Here is a 24,899-nt window from a genome sequence, read left to right as displayed (position 1 = left end):
ACTAATTTTTATATTTTACTGTCCATTTTATTTAATACATTCATCATTACTTCAACATGTTCAAATCTAAACACTCAGCACTTAACTTTGTCCAGTGTTGCTGTAGCTTTTGATATTGTACGAACTGGCAAAGGTTCCGATTCATCCTTGTCTTTACTTTCTTCACTTATCGATATCGTCAATGGATGACCTACTAAGATTCCAATTTTTCTCGAAGTAAGTCTATGCTCTGTTTACATTGTAAAAAATACTCAGCTGAATAACTTTTGATCTTTAACCTCCAGAATTTTGCAGATGGAACCAAGGGTAGATAGTGGCCTTTGAGCTGTTTCTTTACTTACTTCTGTACCTTTGTTGAATTACATTATCATAGTGAAAGTTGTTAAGTTTGATTATTACTTTCATCAAATAATGTGTTGTATCCCAATGCCTAAAAGTAACAGCTCTGGATGAATAGCAATTTTTAATTTTTTTATTTTGCAGTATATACGTATATCTTTACAACTAATGACTTTAGTAACTTTGAAACTATACGGGATATTCTAGCATATAACAAGATCACTCATAAAATTTCTTTTTTCTTCCAGGTTATGCAATTTTGATGTAAAATTGAACCTGAAAACCTGCTAAAATGTGGATACCAGTGGATAAAGCTCAATGTGTGTGGCCTGGTAGATAGAGACGATATCAGATACCCAAGTGCAATGATCCTTTTGGACTTGGAATACATCATTTATGGAAACAGGTAGTGTTATCCCTAAAAAGGGCTGGTCACCCATCAATTTGACGCCAAAGTGGACAGGGTACGGCAGGCGTTTGCAAAGAGTTCTATAAAATCGGTGTGTATGGCAGCCAGAGAGTTGGAAATGAGAAGATCGACATTGCACAGTGTCGTGCATAAGAGGTAATGGCTCTATCCCTGTGTGCAGTTGCTTCAGGCATTAAAGCCTATGGACAAACCTAGGTGCGAACAATTACCAGTGGATATTCTATGCGAGATTGATGCAAGCATTGACTTTTTGGAAAAGATTTTTTTTTCTTCTACATGGCAACATTTTATGTATCCAGCAAACTGAATTGTCGTAATGTTTGTATCTAGGATTTGCAGCATCCTTGTGTTACACATGAAATGGAAAGAGACAGATGTAAGGTCAATGTTAGATGCAGACTGATCCCCAGTGGCATCACTGATTCATTCTTTTTCATCACTGCCATCAACTGGTGTTAACGTGGACATGCTACAAGAGTTTACTGTGCCACAATTGGAACACCAACTTGATGTCCACCATGATCCCCTGACCTTACACCTGGGGTTTCGCAAAGGATGTGGTATACCGAACCAGGGCTAGAGACCTACAGGAATTGAAGGCACACATTTGCAATCCATTTGAACACGTCACCATGGAGATCTTGAATCGTACGTGGAGAGAAATGGAATTCCAACTAGGCATTATCCATCGTATTAACAGTGCACACGTTGATTTGTGTGAATGAGGAAACAAAATTTAGTTATCTGATCGCGTAAATTTTATTTGTATGAAAATAGATAACTTACTGAAATGTTGAATTTCATTATTCAGCTCACTCTAGATCCTGCTATTCTCAAATAACTCTTGCTCAGTTCCATGGGTGAACTTCAGCTCTGCTTTCAGTTGTTGGTAAATCAACAGTGGGCTATCTTTCTCAGTAGCAATGTAAAAAGCATCAGTGTGTGCTATGTCCAAGAAGTTATTGTGAAGGAAAAGGAACTGTGTTTTCTTATGAACTTCTGCTGATTGAGCTTGTATTTGTAGTGGCCTCCATTGTTCATATAAAGCTTGTAATTTTGATATATAATTTCTCAGCTCCTGTGCCAGAATTTGTGGTCTTTGTCGTAGTAAATAGTCACATCCCCCACATCTAGTGTGACACTTTGTAGCATAGTTAATTTTCTCATCTGTAAGTTGTAAAAAAAAAGAAAACCATTAATTTTTGGTTGAGTGACAGTAGTTTTTCCATTATTTCATGCAAGCAATAACAAAGATTTTAGATATTGCTGATGAAATACTCACTGCTGAGCCGTTTTCAGGTTACTTGTGGGCCAGCCTGTTTGGATAGTGCTGGTATCCTCAGCTGAAACTTGCAAAGTAACATCCATGCACTTCACTTGTTTTGTGAAACTAATATGTTGACATCCTTTTTCTTTGTTGAGTTATACGCAGCCAGTGGGTGGACAGTAAATGGTAACCAATGACCAGCTTTTAACTAGGTATGCCTTCATGCATGTTTTTTCTGTGTACAGGAGTTTCTGTTACATACATGGCACTTGACACTGCTTGTGAGAAAACATTATTAATCAGCACTGATGGTCAACTTGGTCCCTAGCACCCACTAGTGGGCGTCCGAGCCTTCATAGGAGGCAGTAGACAGGTGGAGGTTAAAATATTTACTTTAGGGTTTCGCAAAACTTGGGAAAAAATATTGGGTTACTAAGTATTATTTTATGCTTTAACTTGATGCAACTCTGCTTTATAAATTTTATGACATGGAGTTACTTCCCCACTTTATAAATCATCATTACTGTGGAATGGTGGATGGTCAGAAAATTTTAATACTAAAGCTACATTTTCCTAGATGTGGAAAAACTTATCGCCTGTGGAATGCGCTTGTCTTTTGCTGTCCGAAGTGGGCCGCAGGACACTGTGTGAAATGTTTTTCTAGATGCGGGGCAGTGCATGTACAAACATAAAAAATTGAAAGTTGTGTGTTTTATAATTCAACAACTGTACACGATAGTGATATGAGAACTATCTTCTTACATCTTTCATTAGCCCAATGAAAATGTTGTGCTATTTTTCACACTAATCAAGGTTTATCATGCCATACCTCCCAAATTTGGTGTTGTACAACACAATTTTAAAATTGGCTCCAGTAGCACATGTTGGTAACAGGTGGAAACTTTCTGGCCAATAGAATCAGTAACAGTGAGGTAATAAATTAAAATGTGTGACTTGGAATTTGTAGCAAACCAACATTTGAAATGGATTATTTGATAAACTTTTTGACTTTACATTTTTTTTGTGGGAGATCAGAGCAAGAAAAATTTTCAGAAAGATTTGAAAACATTTTAACAGTTTGTTGTAAGTTTGTGGGTGCTACAGTTTTCCAAAGATGAGAGCAGTATTTTGTGGTTCATTGATGCCACGGGAGTTAAAGCATGCTGCAATGAACATTTTGGTATTACATCACAGTAGACTGCAGCGCAACATTAGTAGTGGGGCAGCAAAGGCAAAATGTGCAGTGTAGTGTGCAGTCTAAAGGGAAGGAGACTGTGTATTATTGTATTCAGAAAGTGCAAAACAGTCACACATCTTCTTGTGTTGTGAAGGAGCGTATAACATTTTAGTAATGAAACAGTTGCTAGACGGTGCAGAAGAGTGCCAACTCCCAATGCCTCGCAATGTAAATGTAGCGGAAATTAATGCACTGCTCGTGGATGAAACGATACCCTGGATAGGTGTGGAGGGTTATGTCAAAGCTACGGGATTCACTGAATAAAGCAAACGGGTGAATGCCAATCGCTGTATATGTGGTTGACTGGATTTGCAAATCATCAGCATTGTTATAATTACTAGCGAAATCCATGGATTCAGACTACCAGAGTGGAAATAAATGACTAACAGGAATAACAGGTAACAAATATTATGTATTATCTTCTCGGTGTATCCAAGAAAATGAGATTTTGACAGATAATTTGTGGCGAGACCGTTAGTAAGGGCCAGTTGTACAATCCCCAGCTAGCAGCCACTAAAGTTCTATTCTGGGAGTAGCACGGAAGACGTGTTGTATGAACACGTAATAACTCCTAACCAGAGAATAAATACGGTGTAACTAAACTGGTGATTGTGGCCGGGTTAATGAAGTTCAGCGGACAAGTAGTTTTGACACTGGCAGGCATAGTTACAGAATTAGTGATGACAAGATTGTTAGAACGAGGAAGGAGAAGAAAACGAGGACATCACACAAATTGTGGAAGAATACGAAATGATCCCAAATTTATATAAAAATTTTGTACTACTACTTCTCGATCTCATACTTCGGAAGCTAGAGAGTATGAATGAAATGTGAAACTATTTCCTAACATACAACTTTTTGCTTGTCATTAAATATTGGTACTTCATGAATTATATTCTGTCGAGTTATAAAAATGACCATTTGTACCATAACAGTCTCATTTATTTGGTGTGTGTTACAGTTGCTGAAATATTAGGCAGGCCTATTTAGTTTTATCTAGCAGACAGTGACAAAATACACGTAACCGGACTGAGAAACCATGCCAGTCTTAGGTCTTACTTGTATTAACAGCTTTTCCAGTGTTAAAGGACAACATTGAGTTTTCCTGTTCAAAATATTTGACGTACTTTGATGAGGTAATAGATTCTTTTGCAGAAAGGAAAGCACGCCATGTAAATCTGTAGCAAGATTAGAGGGGAAAAAATGCTAGGATTACAGGATTGAAGAAATGTGTACTGTCTTGCTTGTTTTGTGTCTTTACTGGTTTTGTGGAATATATATTTAATTATATTAATAGGCAATAAAGAGTGCAAATTTTCTGAGGAGTTCTTGTTCTCCAGGTTACAAATAATTCCATCCAGTATTAACTGTGAGTTATTTTTGAGGGGGGGCAGGATGTCAAACCGGCCGACGATATGACATTTTAATTTCAACTGTCCTGAATATAGTTTGATGGCACCCATCACAAAATATTACATGTTTGAATTCCACAGAGTGAAATACAGTGACATGCGGTTGAAAAATACTGTGTAAAGAGGCTTGACACTGCACTTTGGCACACTTAAGACCAAATAACATCTTAGATTTCCTTGAACACATATGTTTCATGTATTAGAATCTTCAGAAAGATGTGTGCTACAAAGTGAACATTTTATGTTTTTGAAAAGTCGATTTTTTAAATTTTTGGCGTCCTACCTCAAACGCTTGAGGGAGGGGCAGTGCCAGTATCTAGTATTGCCCCGTTCGGAAATGTTGTAGATCTGAGGCTGATAAACTAGTTGTAGTGGGGAGGTGGGTACCGGTAGTCTCCTGTGACCCGTGTTTATGTTTGAAAACAAAATGGATTTATGTGGCCGGGAGTTATCAAGTGAATTAAAATTCATTCACATAATTACGGAAGGCTAAAATATGTTATTACGAGTGTAATCCCAATAGTAAGGTCTCCTATTTTTTTTATAAGTACAGAACTCTGTTTGTGTGGCAGTTGGTCACACTGTTATTGAGAGTGCTTCACGCGTTGCGTATAAACATGCGCACGTCGCGCTGAGGCGCTCAGTCTTGGTTTGGCAGCCGTTGAGAATGGAGCTCCTGTTGGATGTTACTGCCAAGTGCGAATTGTGTGCAGTTAATCGGTTTTTTGAATGCAAAGGAAACTGTGCCAATTGAAATCCATCACGAATTGACGGAAGTGTATGGTGACTCGTGCATGGATGTCAAAAATGTTCGTAGAATTTTAACGGAAACATTGATCTCCCGGAAGGTGTGTGCAACATGCTGACCAAGGACCGCATGCGGCAAAGAGTTGATGCTTCCCGCACATTTCTTCACTGCCTTGCAGCTAAACAGGAAAACTTTCTGGACTCAATTGTCACGGGTGACGAAATCTGAGCATACAACTTTACACCTGAGACCAAGCAACAATCACTCCAGTAGCGGCATCCTTCTTCACCAAAGCCGCAGAAATTCAAACAAACACAGTCTGCCGATAAAGTCTTGACAACCATTTTTTGGATCTGAAAGGGGTATTGCTGGTCGACTTGACGCCCTCTGGGACCACAGTTAAGGCTGACAGGTACTGTGGGACCGAAAAAACTCAAGCGGGCAATTCAGAACCGGAGAAGAGGAATGTTGAACCGAGGGTGTACACATTCTCCATGACAACGCTCGCCCACACATCACTCGGCAGACTGTTGCTCTCCTGCAACAGTTCCAGTGGAACATAATCACCCACCCACCCTATAGTCCTGAACTGGCGCCCAGTGACTGTCACGTGTTCCCTGGGTTAAAAGAACATTTGGCCGGAAAGTGATTCACCTCCTGAACAGAATGGCAGCAAGCTGGTATAACATGGGCATACAAAAATTGGCACAGCGTCTACAAAAATGCATCGACAGAAATGGTAATTAAGTTGAAAAATAGCTAAATGTTAAAGCTGTAAACTGATGTAAACCACTGTAGAAATAACAGCTCTATGTACTTAAAAAAAATAGATCTTTTTTCTTGGTATTACCCTTGTAGTTGCGGATTTTATTTTATTCCCACACTTCAGACAGTCAAGCATTAATCACCTTGCAGACCAGTGAAGCAAGGTAACTGCTGATTAACCGAGGCCCTCGTCCGTGGACCAAACGTTGACAAAATTGCAGGGCTAGGAAGTTTCAACAACCGGGATGTCAACGCTTATCGGACATGTCACATCACAGAGGTCTACAATAAAGTCATGGGTAAATCATATTACCTGCTGTCAATGCCGTTCGTTCCAAGGACCAGGAATCATTGTGCAATAAATGAATCGGAATCTGTGTCGCTGTGGGGTAAAGGTGCTGACCAATGTAAAAAAAATTAAACTTGTTGGTGATCTCATCCATTATTACAGAAATGAAATAAAATCAAATTGTCCCGTTCCCTTTATGCGTAAAAGGCTGTCTCACTCATTTAACACATTCTTCGGTTGCATATGCATGTGCACATGTATACAAACAAAATTGTTTCAATTGAACTTTCATAATTCTAAGTTGAATGTAATAAATACTACAAAACCGAAAAAGCCAGATATTCATTTTGACACACCCAGGACAATAAGATCGAGTGTGTAGTAACGTTTTCAAAAGTTTGAGAAACAGACCAGTAGTTAGTGCTTATTTTGTACTAATTTTTACATTGTACTGTCCATTTTATTTAATACATTTATCACTAGTTCAACATATTCACATCTCAACACTCAATGCTTAACTTTGTCCAGTGTTGCTGTAGCTTTTGATATTTTACGAATTGGCAAAGGTTCCAATTCATCCTCGTCTTTACTTTCTTCACTTATCGATATTGTCAATTGAAGACCTCCTAAGATTCCAATTTTTCTCGAAGTAAGTGTATGCTCTGTTTACATTGTAAAAAATACACAGCTGAATAACTTTTGATCTTTAACCTCCAGAATTTTGTAGATGGAACCAAGAGTAGATGGTGGCCTCTGAGCTGTTTCTTTTCTTACTTCTGTACCTTAGTTGAATTACAATATCATAATGAAAGTTGGTAAGTGTGATTATTACTTTCATCAAATAGTGTGTAGCACTGGACGAATAGCAATTTTTAATTTTTTTGTTTCGCAGTATACGTGTATATTTTTACAACTTAAGACTTAACTAACTTCGAAACTATATGAGGTATTAAAAAATGGTTTCTAGCAAATTACAAGATTACTCATAAAATTTCTTTTACCTTCCAGGTCATGCAATTTTGATGCGAAATGGAACCTGAAAACCTGAAAAAATGTGGATGCTACTGGATAAAGCTCAGTGTGTGTGACCTGGGAGATACAGACGATATCAGATACCCAAGTGCAATGATCCTTTGGGACTTGGAATACATCATTTATGGAAACAGGTAGTGTTCTCCATAAAAAGGCGCTGGTCACCCATTGGTTTCAGATGCCAATGTGGACAGGGTACGGCAGGTGTTCGCAAGGAGTTCTATAAAATCGGCATGTATGGCAGCCAGAGCGTTGGAAATGAGAAGATCGACATTGCACAATGTCATGCATAAGAGGTAATGGCTCTATCCCTGCGTGCAGCTGCTTCAGGCATTAAAGCCTATGGACAAACCTAGGTGCGAACAATTTGCAGTGGATATTCTATGCAAGATTGATGCAAGCATTGACTTTTTGGAAAAGATTTTTTTTCTCCTACATGGCAACATTTTATGTATCCAGCAAACTGAATTGTCGTAATGTTTGTATCTAGGATTTGCAGCATCCTTGTGTTACACATGAAATGGAAAGAGACAGTTGTAAGGTCAATGTTTGGTGCAGACTGGTCCCCAGTTGCATCACTGATTCATTCTTTTCCATCACTGCCATCAACAGTGGTGTTAACATGGACATGTTACAAGAGTTTACTGAGCCACAATTGGGACACCTGCAGCCTGGTGTCATATTCCAGTAAGACATGGCACCACTCCACTGGCCCCTAAATGTACTTGAATTTCTATATAAAAAGTTTCCGGGTAGGTGGACTGGACGAGATGGTCCAACTTGAAGTGCACCATGATCCCCTGACCTTACATAACTATTTTTTTTTCCTGAGGTTTTGTGAAGGATGTGGTATACTGAACCAGGGCTAGAGACCTATGGGAATTGAAGGCATACATTTGCAATCCACTTCAATGTGTCACCATGGAGATCTTGAATCGTATGTGGAGAGAAATGGAATTCCGACGAGGCATTATCTGTGCTATTAACGGTGCACATGTTGTTTTCTATGAATGAGGAAACAAAATTTAGTTATCTGATCGCGTAAATTTTATTTGTATGAAAATACATAACTTACTTAATTGTTGAATTTCATTATTCAGTACACTCTAGATCATGCTATTCTCAAATAACTGTTGCTCAGTTCCATGGGTGAACTTCGGCTCTCCTTTCAGTTGTTGGTTAATCAACAGTGGGCTGTATTTTTCAATAGCAAAGTAAAATGCATCAGCATGTGCTATGTCCAAGAAGTTATTTTGAAGAAAAAAAATATTTTTTTCTTATGAGCTTCTGCTAAAACAGCCTTTTTTTTTTTTGTAGTGGGCTTCATTGTTAATAGAAAGCTTGTGATTTTGATGTATAATTTCTTGCCTCCTGTGCCAGAATTTGTGGTCTTTCCCACATCCCCCACAACTAGTGTAACACTTTGTAGCGTAGTTAATTTTCTCATCTGTAAATTGTAAAAAAAAAAAAAGAAAACCCTAAATTTTTATTTGAGTGACAGTAGTGTTTTCATTATGTCATGCAGGTAATATCAAAGAATTTAGATATTGCTTATGAAATACTCACTGCTGAGCCGTTTTTAGGCTACTTGTGGGCCAGCCTGTTTGCATAGTGCTCATATCCTCAGCTAAAACTTGCAAAGTAACATCCATGCACTTCACTTGTTTTGTGAAACTAATATGTTGACATCCTTTCTCTGTGTTGAGTTTTAGGTAGCCAGTGGGAGGACAGTAAATGGTAACCAATGAACAGCTTGTAACTAGGTATGCCTTCATGCAGCTACCATATGTTTCACTTTTTCCTTTTTCTGCTTACAGGAGTTCGTGTCACATATACAGCACTTGACACTGCTTGTGAGAAAACATTATTAATCAGTATTGATGGTCAACTCGGTCCCTAGCATCCACTAGTGGGCATCTCCACTTCCATAGCAGGCAGTAGACAGTTGGACCCTAAAATATTTATATTAGGGTTTCACAAAACTTTGAAAAAAATATTTGGTTAGTAATTATTATTTTATGCTTTAACTTGATGCAACTCTGCTTTATATATTTTATAACATGAAGTTACGTTCCCACTTTAGAAATCATCATTACTGTGGAATGGTCGATGGTTAGAAAATTTTAATAATACACCTACATTTTCCTAGATGTGGAACAATTTATCACCTGTGGAATGCGCTTGTCTTTTGCTGCCCAAAGTGGGCTGCAGGACACTGAGTGAAATGTTTTTCTAGGCGTGGGGCAGTGCATGTACAAACATAAAAAATTGAAAGTTGTGAATTTTATAATTCAACAGCTGTACATGATTGTGATATGAGAACTACCTTCTTACGACTTTCATTAACACAATGAAAGTTTTGTGCTACTTTTCACGCTAATAAATATTTATCACAATTTTTGGACAGCATGGTTATAGAGATGAAGCAACGATTAGTATGATTAATCACACATTAATAACACCGTTTGAACACACCAGCTGCTGCCATGACGACGGCGTCCTCTCTACACAGACTAGAGGGCGCCTGATACACGCTTTGTAGTCCATGGCAACGGCGCCCCCACCACAGGGAGTAGAGGGCTCTGTAGTCCTTCCATATTAGCCGTTTTAGTAAATTGACTAAAATGTTTTCTACGTAAATGTATGAATGGATATATTATAATACAATATGACTCCAGTTTTTGTGTGTCACAAATTGTTTTACTTTATATTGTGGCACATAATGTAATATACTTTTACGTGTTGACTACGGAACATTTGTTGTTGTTTCATAATTAACACTATAATTGTAACTCTTTTTAAATGAAATGGTTCCGTCTCCTGTTATTTACTGTAACATAAATTTATGTTAAACCACGGGGACTGGTAATTACATATAATAAACTGTATTAAATAGCGTTGATCGCCACTGGGGGTATTGCCGTCTATTCACATGGTGTCAGCGCGCTATTTAAGCCCATACGAAGGGTTAGTCTCGCATAGTTTCCTGCCGTTACGTAGACAGTAGTGACACCGCCAGCAATCGACCAATGGGTAACATATTTTAAATTTACGTAATTTTAGCTGTTGTATAATAGTCTTTCTCATGGATATCTATAATTTCACAGTGTAAATGCCCAGATGATGACCCCTATGTCGGGTTGAAACCGGTTGGCAGTATAATAATTATAAATGTGATTAAGACTGTTTTTTGAATAATTAATATTTATCATGCCATACCTCCCAAACTAGGTGTTGTACAACACAATTTCATAACTGGCTTCAGTATCACATGTTGATAACGGGTGGAAACTTTCTGGCCAACACAGTCAGTAACAGTGAAGTGATAAATTAAAATGTCTGACTTGGAATTTGTAGCAAACCAGCATTTGAAATGTATTATTTGACAAACTTTTTCACATTACATTTTTTTTTATGGGAGATCAGAGCAAGAAAATTTTTTGGAAAGATTTGAAAACATTTTAACAGTTCGTTGGAAGTGTGTGGATGCTACAGTTTTCTTTAGATGAGAGTAGTATTTTGTGGTTCATTGACGCCACACGAGTTGGAGCGTGCTGCAATGAACATTTTGGTATTACATGACAGTGGACTGCAGCGCAACATTAGTAGTGGGACAGCAAGCGCAAAACGTGCAGTGGAGTGTGTAGTCTAAAAGGAAGGGTATTCAGATAGTTCAAAGCAATGACGCAAATCTCCGTCTGTTGTGAAGGATCGAATAACATTTTAGTAACTAAACGGTTGCGAGGCGATGAAGGAGAGAACCAGTTCCCACTGTCTTATCACTCAAATGTGTCTGAAATTAATGCACTGCTCATGGATGATATGATGCCCTGGATAGGTGTTGACGGTTATGTCAAAGCTAAGGGATTCACGGTGAGGAACAGATTCACTGATTACTTCGGTGGGTCGAATTTTGAATCATTCACAGTACTGATCACAGTAACAACATCCAACTCATTATAATGGTGGTTGAAGCTCAGTACACATGAATTCACTGATGATTTATATTGCACATATTCAAAGACATTTCTTCTTACATGTTTCATTCAGTTTTCTTCAGATTTCTCCCCAAATTAACTCATTTTGCATCTAGTTTCTCATCCCGGTGTCAGCTGCGTTCCACAAAATATGCCGTTTGGACATGAATTTGATAAGTTGCTCACTGTCTGAGGCAGAGCATCAGTCAGCTGACATTTCTGGTGAATAATTAGATCAGGAGAATTACGTAGTCTTAATGCCCGTGCATGTGAAAAAAAATACTGCAGCTGTCATCTAGTATTTTCCTGCTGCTCAGTTGACTTTCCCACTACAAGCGCCCTCAAGCAAATCGCTGCAGTGTGCGAGACATACCCTTCCCGAGGCGTGCAAGCGTGACCCACAGTGGCACTGTTTTGTCGGACGATAGGCAAATGGTCTGCTATGTTCGCATTGTGCAAGTGGGGAGCGCAGTCTCGCACACATTTTATGCAGCACGTTGCGGGAAATTCCCGCAGCTATGAAAACGTTGCAGTGATACAAAAGTGGATGGTAGGTAAAAAAGGTTCACTACCCCTGATTTAATGAATCGGACTGCCATGTATAAAACAACTTCAAATATGTGTTTACTTTACAGGTGATTAGTAGCATTTTGGGCAGCAGGTTTCCTGCAGCAAACTTGATCAACTGCCAGCTTTACAGCTGCTTCCCAGTTTGGGTCCACACATTGAAGATCCTTTGCAAAAATTAGTTTCCAGGTGATAAAAGGTTTTCCCCTATTTCTGCAGCCATCTGTTAGTTTCCACACCACTGAAGATTTGGGGATTATACCATCCTTCAGGCATAGAACATGGCCCACAATGGTACTGTTTGGGCTGTGCGGACAACCCTGTGAAACATGGTCGCGATGGCTAATATAAAAAATTTACCCCGAGTGTCATCAGTGAGAAACACTTAATTCTTGTGTCAATTTTGTTGACATTTCCTAGGTTCCGCACCCGTGTCTGGCCGTCACTAGGATGATAGACAGGAGTGCACCTGCAGCTTAGTATAAGTACTTCTTGAGTCTTAATTCCTGTATAGATCAGATTGGGTGGAAGACTGCAGAAGCCCTTCCCGGTGCAGCTAGTGATGTCTGCATCTACACCTCCACTACACTGAAGTGACAAGTCACGGAATTCCTCGTAATATCTTCTCGAGCCTGATTTTGTCTGGCATAGTGCAGCAATTTGACATGGCACGGACTTGACAAATCGTTAGAAGCATCCCACAGTAGTAATGAGCCAAGCTGTCTGTGTTCACGAAAGTATTGCCAGTGCAGGATTTTGTGGAGAACTGTCACATGAATGTTCAATGAGATTCGTGTTGGGTAATCTTTGTGGCAAATCATTGACTCAAATTGTTCAGAATGTTGTTCAAACCAATCACAAACAATTGTGACCAATTGACGTAGCGAATTGTCATTCCGTCATTGTTTGGGAAAACGAAATCCACGAATGGCTGCAGGTGGTCTCCAAGTATTGAAGTAAAACTATTTATAGTCAACGACTGGTTGAGTTGGACCAGAGGACTACAGTCCATTCCATGTAAACACAGCCCACAACATTATGGAGCCACGACCGAGGCTTCGTGGGTTCTGCACCACACTTGAACCCTACCATCAGCTCCTACCATCTGAAATTGGGGTTCATCTCACCAGTACACAATTTTCCAGTCACCTAGGATCCAACCGTTAGTCACAAGCTCAGGAGAGGTGCTGCAGACGATGTCGTGCTGTTAGCAAAGGCACTCGCATCATGTGTCTGTTGCTGTAGCAGTTAATACCAGATTTCACTGCCCTTTCCTAACAGGTGTGTTTGTCGTAAGTTCCACTGATTTGTGTGGTTCTTTCACACAGTGTTGCTTGTCTCTTAGCACTGGCAACTCCACGCAGCACCACTGCTCTCGGTCGTTAAATGGAGGTCGTCAGCCACTGCGTTGTCCATAGTGAGAGGTAAAGCATGAAATTTGGTATTCTTGACACTGTGGATCTCAGAATATTGAATTGTCTGATAATTTTCGAAATGGAATGTTCCACGTATCCGTCTCCGACTAGCATTCCGCATCCACAGTCCGTTAATTCCCGCCGTGTGAGCATAGTCGTGTTGGAAACCTTTTTGCGTGAATCACCTGAGGGAACAAGACAGCTCCCTGTTGTACTGCCTTGCATGTGCAATGATACTGCCATCTGTTTATGTGCATATGGCTGTCCCATTACTTACAGATAAAACTGCTGAGATATGGAAATTGGTCAACACCTTGCAGTACCTTCTGTTGCACTATAAGTTGAGTAGGTACATTTCCACTTGTTACGCATATTGTTTTTGTTTCATCACTATTTCTTTTCAGTCCTAAAGAAATAGCTGCTCCACCCAGCTCAGTAACTATTAGTTGTAAACTGGGTTCTGTTTCTGTCAACAGAACAATGTCATCAGCAAAATCCAGGTCCTTAAATCTGTGTTACACGACACACTGAAGGTGTAAAAGTGAGGTGTGGCTTACATGCTATCAAGCAGCAAAACGGGCGAAGCTATGATTTTAGCAGACTGTTCATCTGCCAGGTTGAAGTAGGAGAGGTTCTGTTAACGCAGGTGGCATCTGTTCTATTCTGTCGTGTGTCCGTGTGTGTGCAGTAGAGGCGGTGACTCCCGTGCACAGAACGCAGCATTGCGAGCGGGCTTTCTACTACTTATTGTTTTCGTTAGCAGTGAAAACACACGGATTGATTCGACAATTCCGCATAGTATCGTGGGTATTTTTTCAGTAAGCAGTAGCTTATAAATACGTTAATGAAACAAATGAAATTGCTTATTTTTGTATCCCTGTTGAAAGAAAGCTCTATATCTAATGATAGCTTCTTATTGCAGCTATGGAATGGAATAAAAAGAGCTTTCAAGTGATAATTGAAGAATACAGCAAGGAAAGGTGTCGCTATGACCTAACAGATATTTTGTACCACAATAAGGCAATCTACAGATCTACAAATGTTTCATTCTGAGTTTATACAAGTTAATGTGCCTATAATTTTACTTTTGATAGGTGTATATATTCCACATAAATTGGTGATAGTAGTACACGTGTTTGATTCCATAACATCTGTATTATTTCAGCATGCCAGGAAGGAAAGCTTGGCCGGAATAGGAGAAAAAGTGAGGAAAGTGGTGTCTGGTGTGCCGAACGAGGAATGTGAAGCATGCTGAGCCTCCTTAAGTTTGCATTATTCAGCTGAACTCGAAAAGGTGTGGGGAAAAAATGCGCAGTAACTCAGGTGGCACCCATAAACCAAGCGTGTGGTAGTTTGACCTATTGGTGTATTTGGAAGACGACATAGCACATTGAAAACTGCTGACAAATATCCCACTATATGTTGTGAGTATTAATTTTTGTCACTCTGTCATTGCACGGTTTCTGCGTTCTGTAAGATAGCTTATCCTGTTGTAGGAATCTAAATTAATATCAACGGTTAATTTCTGATACTAAAACTAGACTTCACAGGGTTCAGACACGTCCACTTAGTGCAGAAATTGTTGATTTGCGTGATGATAAGCTAGTGCTTTCAAATACTATGCTTCCAATTTGTGTGTGCTCTTTGTGTCATTTCTGTGTGTGAAAACATTCACATGTGAGATGCACAGTAGTGGAAACTTTGATGCAAGCACACTGGTAGTAATAAATGAAATTAACTTAAAACACCCCAAATACAAGTAAGGCAGAACGGTGGACTGAGAGCATTTTTTGTGGTCTATTGTGCAGAAGTATTCACTAGACTTTCTGAAAAATCTGATGCATCACTGTGTGTACTAGTTTGCAGAGATGCTCCTGTATCAGTTTCAGAAGAGGTAATGGCAATGATCTTTAATAGGAACTGCTAAACAATTTATTTGTTTGTAACGTACTCTAATGCCTTGGACGATCAAAAGCAGTGTGAAGTTGGATTGCAAAAGTTCACACCTACCTGTCATAGGTTGACTTCCTTGATATGTACAGCTTATCTTCTTCTCTGGATTGCCGGCTCTGTCAATCTCCAAAATGTTCTTCTTTGAAGAATGCTGCTGGTTAACAGGAATTTCTAAGACATTTTCTCTCTCTACTTTTGAAATAATATAGTACTCTAAGAATACTTTTAGTTTAGTCTTGGTACATTTCAATGTCCACAAATAACATATTCACCATTTCTCACATCAATATTCGAATCTATACAAGTCAACCGATTTGTCTCTCATTACACTCGATAAAATACATCTGCAATAAAGTTGGTTTAACAACCACATAATTTATGAACCCGTCAGACAAGTTTGTAAGTTCAAAGGAGGACATCACATGATACTACACGTGTCCCCAGCCCCCGCCCCCTTCAGTGGGGCGTGGGGCAACTTTTAAATCTTAACTGGAAACACCCATTTTTTATTGCAGATTCGGATTCTCCATAAAAAGTAAATAAGTTTTGTCTGAAATATTTTTTAACCCATTGACAGATGTCGTTGAAATTGAGAAAAATTAAAATTGGGGAAGAACTCTGATTTACGAGGACTATCCACAAAGTACATTACGTTTTGGAATTAAAAATAAATAAAGTATTGGGAAATTTTTTTATTATATACAGATGAAAGCCACACTTAAATACTACTTTTCTACATAGTTGCCATTTAAATTAAGGCACTTATCGTAGCGATGGACGAGCTCGGAAATTCCTTTGTCGTAAAATTCGGCCGCCTGCGCCTTCAAACACGTGGTTACCTCTTCTTGAAGCTGTGCGTCATCATCAAAACGCTGCATAGCCAACCACTTCTTCATTGCTGGGAATAAGTGGAAGTCGCTCGGTGCCAGGTCGGGACTGTACGGCGGATGAGGAAACAACTTCCACTTAAAAGATTCCAGAACTTCACGAGTGGCATTTGCCGTGTGGGCCCGGGCGTTGTCGTGAATCGGCAAGATCTTTGAGCCCAACTTTCCCCTGCGCTTGTTTTGTATTGCTCTTCTGAGGTTGTGCAGAGTTTGGCAATACCTTTGAGAGTTTATTGTAGTGCCTCCTTCCAGGAAATCCACAAAAATCACACCTTTTCTGTCCCAAAAGACAGTCGCCATCACCTTCTTTGCCGACATTGTCTGCATGCATTTCTTGGGTTTTTGGGGAATTTGTGTGCCCCCACTGCATTGACTGCAATTTTGTCTCGCAGTTCACAGGGTTAACCCATGTTTCGTCACCAGTAACGATGCGATCGAGTAATGAGTCGCCATCTTTCTCGTAAGCATCCAAAAAACATTAACGCTGCAGCCATTCACTGATTTTTGTGAATCTCTGTCAAGATTTTTGGTATCCGTCTTGCACAAAACTTGTGGTAACCAAGCTTTTCGGTAATGATTTTGTGCAACAAACTTCGTGAACTTTGTGGAAAACTCTTAGAGAGTTTCGTTATTGTGAAATTACGGTTTTCACGGACCGCGGCATCGACTTTTTCGACAAGTTCGGCAGTCACTATGCTGGGTCTTCCACTTCGCTCTTCGTCGTGAACGTTAGTTCGGCCATTTTTAAACTTTATGACCCATTGACGCACTCCACCTTCAGTGATTATGTTGTCCCCATACACTTCACAAAGCTGCCGATAGATTTCTATCGGTGTACAGTTTTTTGCAGTCAAAAACCTTATTACAACACGCACCTCACACTTCACGGCATCTTCAATTAACGCTGACATTTCAAACTGTCACAGTAACTCAACGGAGTACAGCACGAACCTCTCACTAGCACGGCAGGATGCCAACTGAGCGGCGGAATGCCATGACACCAAGATGACCGCACTAGCCTCGCCCCTAACGGACACAAACGAAAACGTAATGTACTTTGTGGATAGCCCTCGTATTTAGAATGATCCGAGAAGGACGCATGAAATCGCAAATGTACACCTGTTCTTTCATTATGCCAAATTAAGGTCCCCCCCCCCCCAAAAAAAATGTATCCTACCCGCAGCAGTATTTGACGGAGGGAGGCGTAATGGTATTAAAATCTCGTTACGGAACTCTTCACAATTTCATTACTCACCTGACTGTGGCGCTACTGTGGCCAAACTGGGAACTATGGCTCAACATAAAGGTCGGACTAATGCAATCAGACGTCACTTCACTTTCAGATTGTGAACTGTAAACATCAACTGATGAAAGTAAATTATTCTTTAGCGAAACATGGCTCACTATCCTCCTACAGAGATTGTTGATATGATGTTAATTTTAGGTGGATGCCATAACAATTACGCTGCAGCTGCAGAATTGTATGCGTATCGTTTCCCAAACAGATGACATCCAAGGGAAAATATTATTCGAAATTGCACTCGACGTGCTCGAAATGGATACGTGCACCGTCCACCTCGTCATCTCAATTACAATGAAAATGACGCTCTTACCCTAACATTCTCGCCTGTGTTCACCTGGATCCTGAAATGAGTAGTCGTGCGATTCAGAGACAAACTGGAATATCGAAATAAACTGCTTTGAGTATTTTGAAGGCACATAAATACCATGTGTATCATATTACACTCACAGAGGCCTTAATGCAAAAAGATATGCAAATACGCGTGCATTTCTGCCAATGGGTCTTGGAAATAAGTGGTGGCAATAACTTTTTTTGGGTAAGTTATGTTCTCTGATGAAGCCACATTCAAAAACAATAGCGAATTAAATCATCATGATTGTCATTTTTGGTCCCCTTCCAGTCCACACAGACCCATTGACAATCAACACAAATGGTCATTAATGGTCTGGTGTGGAATTTTAAACGGTTACTTGATAGGACCGTATTTTTTTGACCAAAATGTTACTGGAGAATATTGTTTACAACTTCTCTGTGATGATTTGTTGGAGCTAATGGAAGATGTTGATTTAGAAACTACGCAACAAATGTGGTTCCAACAGGAACGTTTTAAATGTAAAGTACCCTGGTCGGTGGATAGGATGTGGCAGACCAGTTCAGTGGCCTCCACATTCACCAGACCTAACATCTGATTTTTTTTTCTTGTGGGCTTGTTTGAAAAATATTGTTAATGAAAGACAGCCACCAATGGGAAACGATATGGAGCAACGCATTTGAAGAGCGTGTGTAGCCATACCACGGGATGTGCTGCTGAAAACTGTGGACAACTTACGCAGACGATTGACTTTATGCATTGAAGCAACTGGGGATGACTTTGAACAATTTCTTCGTGGATAATTTCATTAATTAAGCACCCCAAATTGTGAGAGGCAAGGGGACTCACATTAATGAAGCATCCCAACATGTGAGGGGCAAGGCCAATCACACTAGTGAAGCACCTCATGGGAACATCATTCTACTATGTCCATGTCATTGTTCCTGGGTAACGCTAAAAGTAGGATACAGTACATCTTGTACAACAATAGCTTAATTTGGCGTAGCGAAAGAACTGGTGCACATTTTTTATCGATTTGAAGCGTCTCTCACATAATTCTAAATAAATCAGAGTTCTTCCACAATTTTACTTTTATCTCGATTTCAGCACCATCCTTCTATGGTTTAAAAAATGTTTCTGACAAAACTTGATTATTTTTTTTATGGAGAATCCGAATCTGCAATAAAAAATGGGTGTTCCCATTTAAGATTTGAAAGTTGTCCTCCGCCCCACCCAAAGGGACGGGAGCTGGAGGTCACGTGCAGCATCATTTGATGTCCCCCTTTGAGCTTACGAACTTTTCTTGCCCACTATTTTTACCTGATGTATAGTTTTCGGGATAATCTCATCCGAAACTTCAGATACACCACCCTGTATATTTTCCTATATATACGTGCGATGTAGAACCGTCACAATAAATAACAATGTGTGCATATTTCCTGCTGTACACATACCTTCCCTATCCAACACTTGATGGTTCTCACCTTTTGACAGGTTTCTAGTCAGTAGTTTCATTGTTTGTGTATCTTCGTGTGTGTGTGTGTGTGTGTGTGTGTGTGTGTGTGTGTGTGTGTGTGTGGGGCCCTGATTCTCGGTCTACTTATTTGAAGTAATTTGTAAGTTATTGGAAACCAGGAAGGACTTCTGCGATGGAAGTAGATACATATGGAAAGAGGGAGAAATAGATAGGTCCTCAAACAAGAAGTAAGAAAGAGGGGAAAAAAAGATGTGGTTGCTAAGATGGAAGAAGAGAAAGAAGACAGCCCCAAAGACAGGAAACCCTTCCCACCCCCCTTCCCCAGGACCCCTACCTCCCCGGTTCTCGAGTGACAAGCTGGAGGAGGTTCCTACAGAACAGACATTCCCACCGTGACCTTTAAGGTCCCCGAAGAAAATCTTAGCAACCCTGTGGAAATAGCGGTGCCAAAGAATCACACACACTTGTTTGCGAGGGTGGTTTGAAAGGTGTGATGTGTTTTTTGTGTCATTCATGATTCATCTGTTAGTGTAAATTGTGCTTTTACCTACACTGCCCAGCCCCTTTCAAAATTGATACAAAACCTCCCGTCTATATCATATCTCATAAAAGGTATAAAATATTCTATGCAAAATAGAAAATTATACACTACGGTAAAATAGTTGTTCTGTCCGTCACATTATATTACATTATCCAAAAATATAATATTCTACTCGTTTCATTTCGTGTCTAGAGATCACTGTTTATCCATGGTTCTCTTACGCCAGTCTTTACGTTATGTTTATATCCAATTTGCTAAATACTAAAATTATAGGATAGTTTAAGAATTCAGTAATAAACTACAGAATCGTGTAAGATTTGAAGGGAATTCAGTGCAGGAAAACTATTTTGGAAGAAACACTGAAAACAACTCGGGATCCGACAGTTGTCACTCCGCCTGTTAACACAGAACGTTAACGTCCCTGCGGGATAAATGTGACTCCGCCCGGATCCCATTTATGTGATACTAACCTCACTTCAGCAAGTGCAAACCAGTAATTCTCGCTGAATTTTGTGTGGGAGTCTCCCCACGGTAAAACAATCACCACTTTACTAGGTAACACAACATCAGGTAAAGTTATTCCATTTTCTACTCTATCCTGGATAAATTTGAATCCTTTCCACAAGTCACCTATAACCTTGCTGGTATTAATAATTTCGGAAGAAGCAGTAGTCCAAATGTTCAGGAGGTTACTCTCGTGGCAACTCCTCGATCTGTCATTTCTTCAAATGGTTCCTCCAAGCTACATACACTTGTAATAACAAACCTGGATATATTCCTACATTATTTACTCATGTACTGACACCTGTAATTTGAAATTCAATAATCGACATTAATTGTTTAGACTGATCTACACTCTCTTTCAAAGTACTTAAACCTTGTGTTACATTATTGTATTCATAATTGTACACGTCTTTTAAAGATTCTAAGTTTTCAATAGGTTTCGATTCTACATTATTACATTTGGCATCAAATTCAGTTTCCAAATCAACCATGTCTTCACATCGGTTACTAGATTCTTTGCTTTGAGTGTCTACTCTGATGTTCAACAAATCTATATTTGTCATGTAAATATTTCATACTGATCCTTTAATTTAGAATCCATTGAGTCTATTAAGTCTAGGTTTTTATTCAAAATCTCACCTCGAGCATCCAATTTAGAACTTACTGAGTTCATCACTGTGTCTATTTCTCTACTTAAATTAGCACTCTGTGCACCAAGTTTTTCACTGGATGTTGCACTTATTTCATTTCTCAAATAAGCACCCTGGTCATCTATTTTATCATTTGAGTATTTACAGAGTCTTAATTTAGACTTTGAGCATTTAAAGTTTTATTTAGATCCTTTCTTAAAGAAGTATTTTGAGCAGTCAGTTTGTTTCTGGAAGCTGCTGAATCTGCACTTTGGTCATCTATTTTATCACTTAGTTTTAATCAAATTCACTATTTCACACCAGTCTGGCACTTCCTCACTCACTTTCATTGCTATGGCTGGTTCTGAAGTTTCCCCAATTCTGTGTATTATCCATATTTGTCTTAGTTTTTGATCAGGCGATCATTTAACGAATTAACTCTAAGCATTGTAACTACACTAATGCAGTCTAGTGACCAGTTTCTTCGACTTTGTACTCGAACAATTATTATTTTTCGCTCACCCGGTGTAGAGTTCAGGCTGCATCGATTAGCAGGTGTGGAATCGGCACCGGTGAACAATAACTGGTGCCAGTGGCATCGGTTGCTGGTTTTCGTGTCTGCATCGGTGTGCGGATGTAGAATCAGCACTGGTTAGCAGCAACTGGTGCCGGTGATGTTGGATGTTGTCTCTGCGCCTGCATCCCTGCGATGCGTGTGGGAGCTGGACACTCCTCACACCGAATCTTCTTCGTTGAATTATTCTCGTTGCATCTCTTCTTAGTCTAATACATTGAGGTCTTCTTTTCATTCTGTGCGGATGTATATGTGTGTGTGTGTGCGCGAGTGTATACCTGTCCTTTTTTCCCCCTAAGGTAAGTCTTTCCGCTCCCGGGATTGGAATGACTCCTTACCCTCTCCCTTAAAACCCACATCCTTTCATCTTTCCCTCTCCTTCCCTCTTTCCTCACGAAGCAACCATTGGTTGCGAAAGCTTGAATTTTGTGTGTATGTATGTGTTTGTTTGTGTATCTATCGACCTGCCAGCGCTTTCGTATGGTAAGTCACATTATCTTTGTTTTTAGATATATTTTAACATTATTACTTTCGTACGTCTTTCACTGTGTTACATTCACAAAATCTTTTATTTAATTTTTGGGCTTAATCCAGTTACATGAAACAGTTATCTTGTCTTGTTATTCCTGATTGCGATGGCAGCACATCATATCTTCTGCTTCGATTTTCTCTCAAAATTCCCATTTTTTCAAGTCCTGTCACGGTGATATTTGACGTCAGAGATTTAAAAAAACACTTAACTATGTGCTTACATCATCGAAAATAGCCTCTGAAATACGTACATAATTACCAAAGATTTAAATTACTTTATTTTTTCTGAATGTTTTACATATTTGAAAAGTTACATATGAAATATTACATTAATTTTTTGCTTCAAGGTACGCTGTACGTAAAATTTTAAGTTACATATGAAATATTACATTAATTTTTTGCTTCAAGGTACGCTGTACGTAAAATTTTAAATAAGTGACATTTTAGTTTATTTTTTTTAATGTGAAAGTGGACATGTTTTCTATTATCTTTATGTAGTTTGACAAACAGTTGCATAGAAGGCATTTTGCTTTTACAGGCTCTTTGTCAGTTGAAGTTGACCTGATTTCCTTCAGTATGTTTTTTAAATTTTCTTCTAGTTATAGATATTTCTGTTTAACAATGCAGCATAGTGACTTTATGCAAATACATACACAGTCAAAAGCTTCTGAAAAGTCTAGAAACATACCACAAACTTTCTTTTGTCCCTCTGGTGCCTTAGTTGAATACAGTATAAATTAAGCTGTTGCTGTACTGCTGGATCTACCTGTGCTAAATCCGTGCTTGGCATCAATCAGTGTGTGGCATTTTTTCTTTACAATTTACTGTTGTTTTTAATTGCACGTTCTATTATTTTAGATGAGACAGGTGTAATAGTTGTTGTTCGATAATTTCCTGGATCTTTCTTGCTGCACTTCGGAAATGGGGATCACCTTACTCTTTCTTAAACATGTCAGGAGTAATCTTCCATCCGTGGCTAAATTTATTAAAAAAGTTACACGCTTTACCACCCACTGCAGTTGAGTAGATATAACATCTCATGTGTCAGTATTTTTGTTTTTTAATCGATGTATTTTTACTAGTTCAGATTCATTTGTTGAGAGAAAGAGAGAATTTTCTCACGAGGAGTACTTCAAATGATTGTGTCAGTAGAGTTTTACTTTGTTAGTTGGCCCACTGTCTCACCGTAATGTTCATTTATAATATCACAGACTTCTACAGTGTTTTTCTTTATAGAAAATAAGAAAGAGTTTCAACACTGACGTTTCCATATTATTGTATAAATTTTTTGCAGCAAGCCAGTGGTTCCAACATTCAGGTTTCATACATATTATTTACACCAATAATTTTATACAGTCTACTGTATTTGGCACTATCAATTTTAATTGTAATGTTATAACATGTTTACAGTGCAATATTTAATAAATTCCTTTTTTTTTCCCCTAGTACTCAAGAGACATTTACAGTGGGGTGTGCAGTTGAGAACAGTTCTCCATCTACTCCTCAGTGCTCACCAGAATTATCCAAAGTGGGGCACTATGCCAATTCAAAGAAGCAGGCCAAAGGTGTCCTGGTAAGCAGCACATTGTCAATGCTGCGAGACAAACAAACAGCAATGAATGGGAGCAATGAGGATGACGAGTTGGGCCAATATGTTGCAGCTGAGGTGATTACAACTAAAAATAGAAAATGGAAGGCAGAGACAAAGTGCCTTATCACGAATGCCACCATGGGTGCAATTCAGAAAGTTACTGATTGTTAATTTTTAAATAAAAGATTGAAAATTAAAAATTGTGCTTCTTTATAGCTTCCCACTGCCAGGGTACATACCCTACAGGATTGAAATATTCACAGGATTCTCACTCACTTCTGTGGCATGTGAAGATGTCCTGTTTCCGCCCTGTTGCGGTAAGCTTGCGAAAGATTTGTTACACCGCCAAGACCCATTCCCTATGGTATACAGATCTGTGTCTTGGACATCAGTACTTGCCAGATAAGTGCTATCTGCATCATCAGTTAAATAATTGTGCAGCAATCAAACAATGGAAAATCCAGGATGGAATGTAACAATATTATGAAAGGAAAGTTGCCACTCACCATATAGTATGTTGCGTGCACACACACATACTCACTCTCTCTCTGAGTAGCCGCACTGAGTAGTTTCAGTTGCCAGAGACTGTGTGTGTGTGTGTGTGTGTGTGTGTGTGTGTGTGTGTGTGTGTGTGTGACACACACACAGAGAGGGAGAGAGTCCTCTGTCAGTATAACATGCAGCACTTTTTATGTTGCTGCCTGGAAGTATTTTTTCCTAGGGTATCTTCAGCCCCCCCCCCCCCCAAACACACACAAAAAATTACCTACACTGCCATTGCCAACAAGGGTGAACCTATCTATACCTAGCATCTACAACAGCCAGCAAAACAAGCCTCTGTGAAACTTTTTGTTGTAATATTTCAAGTCAGCAAATTGTGGAGGGACAAACCAAACATGCTTCCTGTCCATTGCATCTGAAGACAGAATTTGTACATATATTTAATAATGGGCACATTTATATTACTAATTGCAGTAAATTGCTAAAAAGTCCTACTAGTGAAGAATATGTAAGATACAATTTCTTTTTTATACATTTATATTAACTTAGGGAATGTCAGGTTTTCAATGGTACATAGCTCAGTTTTGTGGCTTACCAATACAGCTTGGAAACTGCCAAAA

The 24,899-nt window shown here is 39.2% G+C and overlaps 1 protein-coding gene and 1 long non-coding RNA gene across 6 annotated transcripts in view; one reads left to right on the top strand and one right to left on the bottom strand.

Moving 5' to 3' along the window:
- Positions 1–24,899, bottom strand: part of LOC126213542 (poly [ADP-ribose] polymerase tankyrase-1-like) — a 560,647-nt gene that overhangs the window by 254,682 nt on the left and 281,066 nt on the right. The window lies entirely within an intron of this gene.
- Positions 1–24,899, top strand: part of LOC126213549 (uncharacterized) — a 178,930-nt gene that overhangs the window by 23,240 nt on the left and 130,791 nt on the right. The window contains exons 3-7 of one of the 5 annotated variants that reach the window (XR_007541252.1): positions 588–745; positions 7,496–7,653; positions 9,337–9,519; positions 14,644–14,902; positions 23,634–23,752. This is a non-coding gene — a long non-coding RNA (uncharacterized LOC126213549). Of the gene's footprint in view, positions 1–587; positions 746–7,495; positions 7,816–9,336; positions 9,520–14,643; positions 14,903–23,633; positions 23,753–24,899 lie in introns of all 5 variants that reach the window. The other 4 variants (XR_007541250.1, XR_007541248.1, XR_007541251.1 and 1 more) reach the window with 4 other exon arrangements.

This window comes from Schistocerca nitens, chromosome 11, assembly GCF_023898315.1.
Source record: "Schistocerca nitens isolate TAMUIC-IGC-003100 chromosome 11, iqSchNite1.1, whole genome shotgun sequence".
NCBI classification, from domain to species: domain Eukaryota; kingdom Metazoa; phylum Arthropoda; class Insecta; order Orthoptera; family Acrididae; genus Schistocerca; species Schistocerca nitens.
Note: the sequence above shows the minus strand (reverse complement) of the source record. Positions and strands in the feature narration are given on the sequence as shown.